General features: G+C 39.8%; 1 pseudogene; it reads left to right on the top strand.

Annotated features, from left to right (window-relative positions):
- Positions 1–1,861: 1,861 nt before the first annotated feature.
- LOC113607660 (ubiquitin-conjugating enzyme E2 E1 pseudogene) lies at positions 1,862–2,486 on the top strand (annotated as a pseudogene).
- The last annotated feature ends 4,329 nt before the right edge of the window (positions 2,487–6,815 follow it).

Genomic DNA, 6,815 nt, shown 5'->3' with positions numbered 1-6,815 from the left:
TTTCTAGGTATATTTCAGAAAACCTACCCCAAATGTTTTCGTTTCTTATCTTTTTAGCAGAGACCACATATAAGGACTTTCTGTATGAAGACATCTGAGGAATTAAAACATGGTGTCATTTCTGTAATTTCTTGCCCCATATATTTCTGGTTGTCTTTCTACTATTGCATTTCTTCTATTCTGTCTGCTTCCTTAACAGTTTTTTTTTGTTTTCTTTTTCAAAATGTAATATTTACCCAAAGTTCAGCACTTGGCTTCTTTTTCTTTCTCCTTCTTCAATTATCACGTCCGATCCCATGGCTTCAACTATCTTCCCATGAATGTTAATTTCCAAATTTGTGACTTCATTCTTTCTGTTAGTCTGAACAGGATAATTGCTGAACAAATAACATCATAAATCTCAGTGGCTTATTTCTCTCTCACACACAAATTCTAGTGCAAATACTCCCCACCTGCTTTCCTGATGGCTCCCCACCAAGTGGGGACTCAGGGATCAGCTCCATCCAACTTACCCTATTTTATGTCTTGGAGCCCTTTAGCAGTCTGGTGATGCCTATGGGCCTCCTCTAAGAATAGTGTTTGTAAATGTGGAAGAGAAAAAAAAAAGAGCTAGTAACCAAAATTCAAAGTTAATTAAAAAATAGTGCCAGGTAAATAGATTTCAAGATATCTGCATCAAGTGTAATGTGATATGAAGTATCTGTGATTTCTATGGGAGACAAAGGCACATTTTGCTAACACTGTTGTAACCACTGACTACATTCGTAAATACAGGGAATGCTAAGGTCCAGTTAAAATTCATGAAAACACATTTCCCCCTTCCAAGCTCACAGGACTCCCTTAATGGCTTAGATTTCAGGTTCTAGTGGCTCCACAATTACCAAAGACTTCTTGGAGTCCTTTACTAGATCTTATGCATGCGATCGACTGACAAAGACCTTGTAGGATAATATGAGACATTTGGGGGCCAAACCAGGAAGGGACATACACCACCTGCAGTCAGAGTTTATGGGCTAGAACAAGTTGTATTGTCCCTCTGAGGAAGAGGGCTAGGAACTGTATTTCAGCTGTGTGTGCAGGAAGGAGGTAGGATGTGGAGAGCATGGAGCAATAATTGTTTCAAGCAAGAATTATCAATGGATGCTAAAACTAAGAAGGAAAAATATGATGAGAAACAGAATATTCTTTATAGCTTTGTAGTACTGCCACACAGATACTTTTTAATTGGGAAGGGAAAATACTAACTTTATGGAGAGGAAGAGATCTAGCCAGACAGCACCTTATCCAAGTAATCAAAGGTGATGTCATCAGTAATGAGACAAACTGGCACAGGTGACGCACAAAGCAGGAACATTTCTGTGATTCCCACCCAAAATGCATAACCTGAATTTAGTCAAAGGAAACATCAGAAAAACCCAGGGCGGTCCCCAGACCTCTTGAGAGAAAATTCACAGCCCTCGCCCCCTGGGCCCAGCGTCCCGGGTCCGGAGGGGGCCGGGCTTCCCGGGGTCCCCCGAGCGCTGCTCGCGCCCCTCTCCCTGGAGGTGTCCAGGGGGCGGGGAGCCCGCGTGGGCGGGACGGGGCCGGTGTGGGAGGGGCGGGGGGGGAGGAGCGGGGTGTGCCCCCGTGTGTGGCTGGGGGAAGCCACTGCCTGTTTAGTAGTTGCTGTTGCTGCACTTCCACTTCTCTCCCAGCGAGAGAGACTCGAGTGGCCAGGCTCAGCCGCAGCGAAGCAGCCAGACACGAAGAGAGGGGCTGTTTGCTGGTTGGGGGTGGGGGGGGGGTCACTCTGCGGATGAAAATTTGAGGGCCAGAACCAGCTCCTCCCCATTTTCGTCCTCCAACCAGCAAACCGAGAAACAAACAGCCCCAAGAAGAAGGAGAGTAAAGTCAGCATGAGCAAAAACTCCAAACCCCTCTCCACGAGCGCCAAGAGGATTCAGAAGCAGCTGGCGGACATCACTTTAGACCCTCCACCCAACTGCAGTGCTGGTCCCAAAGGCGATAACAGCTAGGAATGGAGATCAACCATCCTACGGCCTCCAGGGTCCGTGTATGAGGGTGGTGTATTCTTCCTTGATATCACTTTTACCCCAGAATATCCCTTCAAGCCTCCAAAGATTGCATTTCGGACAAGAATCTATCACTTGTAGTATTAAGTCAAGAAGTTATTTGCTTGGACATATTGAAAGATAACTGGAGTCCAGCACTAACCATATCTAAAGTCCTTCTTTCTATCTGCTCACTTCTTACAGACTGTAATCCTGCCGACCCCTTGGTGGGAAGTATTGCCACTCATTATATGACCAACAGAGCAGAACACGACAGAATGGCCAGACAGTGGACCAAGGGGTACGCTACATAAAATGGATTTTCACAATTCTTTACATTATTTGTCTGTCACAGAGAGAGCTGCTTATGATTTTGATGGGGTAGGGGAGGGTGGGAGTTGATAAAGAGTAGGGTATTTCTATAACAGATATTATTCAGTCTTTGTTGTAACTTAAGGTATCTTGCTACAATAGACAGAATTGGCAATAGCAACGTTTAAAACTGTCATTAGTTCTGCAATATTAGCTGAAATGCAATACAGAGAAGAATAGACATTTGGGTTCAGTTGCTTGTAGTCTGTAACTTGAAACAGCTTAATTTGTACAGGTTACACACGTGGCCATTTATGTCAAGTCCTTGCAAGACTATATACAGTTTTTTGTTTAAAAAAATTGGAATTTGTTTTCCCTTCTTGGAAGGGAACATTGATATTTAACAGCTTTTAGAGACTGTCATCTCATATATATAAAATGGACACATGGCTATATGACACCGTATAGGAAATGAGTAGTTATGTATTTTATTTTATATGCCAATCTACTTTCTTATGAAAAGATAGAGGTTTGCATCAGAACTTGTGAAAACCTGTAGTAAAATACCTTAAGCTGTTAACTGTAAGGCATGGAATAGGAGTTGTTCAGTGGATTGGTTCTATGTTGAGGACTACTGAAGTCTGCATTTGTTACTGTGCTAATAAACAATATTAAAACAAAACAAAACAAAAAAAGAAAAACCCAGATTGAGAGATAGTCTACAAAGTAGCTGGCTGGAACTCTTCAAAATTGTCAAGATCGTGAACTGTTCCAGATTAAAAGAGGCTAAAGACACATGACAACTAATGCAAGGGTGATTTTGCATTGGATATTGAATCAGAAAGTGGGCATTTGTAAAACAATTGATAAAATCTGAATAAGGTCTATAGGTTAGACAACAGTATCGTATCCGTATGAACTTACTGATTTTGATCAGAGTACTGTGGTTAAGTAAAATAAAATAACCTGTTTTGAGGACGTACATCCTGATGTTGGCAACTTACTCTCAAATGTCTCAGGAAAAAAGAATAAATAGGTAGATAAGTAGATAGATAGAATGATAGTAAGAATGATAGAATGAAAAAGTAAGTGTGATAAATTGTTAACATTTGGGGAATATAGGTAAAACATATGTGGGAATATTTTGTACTATTTTTGCAAAATTTCATTTAAAATCTGAAATTATTTCAAAATAAAAATATTGTTAAGCCTCTTTTTTTTTTTAAATAGATCTTTATTGGAGTATAATTGCTTCACGATACTGTGTTAGTTTCTGTTGCACAACAAAGAGAATCAGCCATATGCATACACATGTCCCCACATCCCCTCCCTCCTGAGCCTCCCTCCCACCCTCCCTATCCCACCCCTCTAGGTCATAACAAAGCACCAAGCTGATCTCCCTGTGCTATGCCGCTGCTTCCCACCTGTCAACTATGTTACATTCGGTAGTGTATATATGTCAATGCTACTCTCACTTTGCCCCAGCTTCACCGTCCCACCCCATGTCCTCAAGTCCATTTTCTATGTCTACCTCTTTATTCCTGCCCTGCAACTAGGTTCATCAGTACCATTGTTTTTTTAAGATTCCATGTATATGCATTAGCGTATGGTATTTGTTTTCTCTTTCTGACTTACTTCACTCTGTATGACAGACTCTATGTCCATCGGCCTCACTACAAATAGCTCAATTTCATTTCTTTTTATGGCTGAGTAATATTCCATTGTATATATGTGCCACATCTTTTTCGTTGTTGTTGTTGTTGTTTGGAGTACGCGGCCCTTGCACTGTTGTGGCCTCTCCCGTTGCGGAGCACAGGCTCCGGACGCACAGGCTCAGCGGCCATGGCTCATGGGCCTACCCGCTCCGCAGCATGTGGGATCTTCCCAGACCAGGGCATGAACCCGTGTCCCCTGCATCGGCAGGCGGACTCTCAACCACTGTGCCACCAGGGAAGCCCACCACATCTTCTTTATCCATTCATCTGTCGATGGACATTTTGGTTGGTTCCATGTCCTGGCTATTGTTAATAGTGCTGCAATGAACATTGTGGTACATGTCTCTTTTTGAATTATGGTTTTCTCAGGGTATGTGCCCAGTAGTGGGATTGCTGGGTCATATGGTAGTTCTATTTTTAGTTTTTTAAGCAACCTCCATACTGTTTTCCACAGTGGTTGTATCAATTTACATTCCCACCAACAGTGCAGGAGGGTTCCCTTTTCACCACACCCTTTCCAGCATTTATTGTTTCTAGATTTTTGGATAATGGCCATTCTGACCAGTGTGAGGTGTTACCTCATTGTAGTTTTGATTTGCATTTCTCTAATATTTAGTGATGTTGAGCATCTTGTCATGTGCATCTTGGCCATCTGTATGCCTTCCTTGGTGAAATATCTATTTAGGTCTTCCACCCATTTTTTAACTGGATTGTTTGTTTTTCTGATATTGAGATCCATGAGCTGCTTGTATATTTTGGAAATTAATCTTTTGTCCATTGTTTCATTTGCAAATATTTTCTCCCATTTTGAGAGTTGTCTTTTTGTCTTGTTTATAGTTTCCTTTGCTGTGCAAAAACTTTTAAGTTTAATTAAGTCCCATTTGTTTATTTTTTTTAAATTTCTTTTTCTCTAGGAGGTGGGTCAAAAAAGATCTTGCTGTGATTTATGTCATAGAGTGTTTTTCCTATGTTTTCTTCTAAGACTTTTACAGTGTCTGGTCTTACATTTAGGTCTTTAATCCATTCTGAGTTTATTTTTGTGTATGGTGTTAGGGAGTGTTCTAATTTTATTCTTTTACATGTAGCTGTCCAGTTTTCCCAACAACACTTATTGAAGAGGCTGTCTTTTCTCCATTTTATGTTCTTGCCTCCTTTGTCGTAAATTAGGTGCCCATATGTGCATGGGTTTATCTCTGGGCATTCTATACTGTACCATTGATCTATATTTCTGTTTTTGTGCCAGTACCATACTGTCTTGATTACTGTAGCTTTGTGGTATAGTTTGAAGTTGGGGAGCCTGATTCCTCCAACTCCATTTTTCTTTCTCAAGATTGCTTTGGCTATTCAGGGTCTTTTGTGTTTCCATACGAGTTGTAAAATTTTTTGTTCTAATTCTGTGAAGAATGCCATTGGTAGTTTGATAGGGATTGTATTGAATCTGTAGATTGCTTTGGGTAGTATAGTCATTTTCACAATATTGATTCTTCCAATCCAAGAACATGGTATATTTCTCCATCTGTTAATGTCATCTTCGGTGTCTTTCATCAGTGTTTTATTGTTTTCTGAGTACAAGTCTCTGGCTTCCTTAGGCAGGTTTATTCCTAGGTATTTTATTCCTTTTGTTGCAATGGTAAATGGGAGTGTTTTCTTAATTTCTCTTTCTGATTTTTCGTTGTTGGTGTATCTGAATGCCAGAGATTTCTGTGCATTAATTTTGTGTCCTGCAACCTTACCAAATTCATTGATTAGTTCTAGTAGTTTTCTGGTGGCATCTTTAGGAATTTCTATGTATACTATCATGTCATTGGCAAACAGTGACAGTTTTACTTCTTCTTTTCCAATTTGTATTCCTTTTATTTCTGTGGCTAGGACTTCCAAAACTACGTTGAATAAGAGTGGCAGGAGTGGATATCCTTGTCTTGTTCCTGATCTTAGTGGATCTGCTTTCAGTTTTTCACCATTGAGAATGATGCTTGTTGTGGGTTTGTCATGTATAGCCTTTATCATGTTGAGGTATGTTCACTCTATGCCATTTTCTGGACAGTTTTTAATCATAAATGTGTTGAATTTTGTCAAAAGCTTTTTCTGCTTATATTGAGATAATCATATGGTTTTTATTCCTTAATTTGTTAATGTGGTGTATCACATTGATTGATGTGCATATATTGAAGCATCTTGCATTCCTGGGATAAATCCCACTTGATCATGGTGTCTGATCCTTTTAATGTGTTGTTGGATTCTGTTTGCTAGTATTTTGTTGAGGATTTTTGCATCTATATTCATCAGGGATATTGGTCTGTAATTTTCTTTTTTAGTGATATCTTTTTCTGGTTTTGGTATCAGGGTGATGGTGGCTTCACAGCATGAATTTGGGAGTGTTTCTCCCTCTGCAAATTTTTGGAAGAGTTTGAGAAAGGTTGGTGTTAGTTCTTCTCTAAATGTTTGACAGAATTCACCTGTGAAGCCATCTGGTCCTGGACTTTTGTTTGCTGGAAGATTTTTAATCACAGTTTAAACTTCATTACTTGTGATACATCTGTTTATATTTTCTAATTCTTCCTGCTTCAGTTTTGGGAAATTGTACCTTTCCAAGAATTTGTCCATTTCTTTTTTTTTTTTTTTTTTTTGAATTTGTCCATTTCTTCGTGGGTGTCCATTTTATTGGCATATAGTTGTTTGTAGTAGTCTCTTATAATCCTTTGTATTTCTGCAGTGTCAGTTGTGATTTCTCCTTTCT

This window comes from Aethalodelphis obliquidens, unplaced genomic scaffold (genome assembly GCF_003676395.1).
Source record: "Aethalodelphis obliquidens isolate GAN/ISIS:26980383/991018 unplaced genomic scaffold, ASM367639v1 scaffold3, whole genome shotgun sequence".
Lineage (NCBI taxonomy): Eukaryota > Metazoa > Chordata > Mammalia > Artiodactyla > Delphinidae > Aethalodelphis > Aethalodelphis obliquidens.
This window is presented reverse-complemented; position numbering and strand designations above follow the sequence as displayed.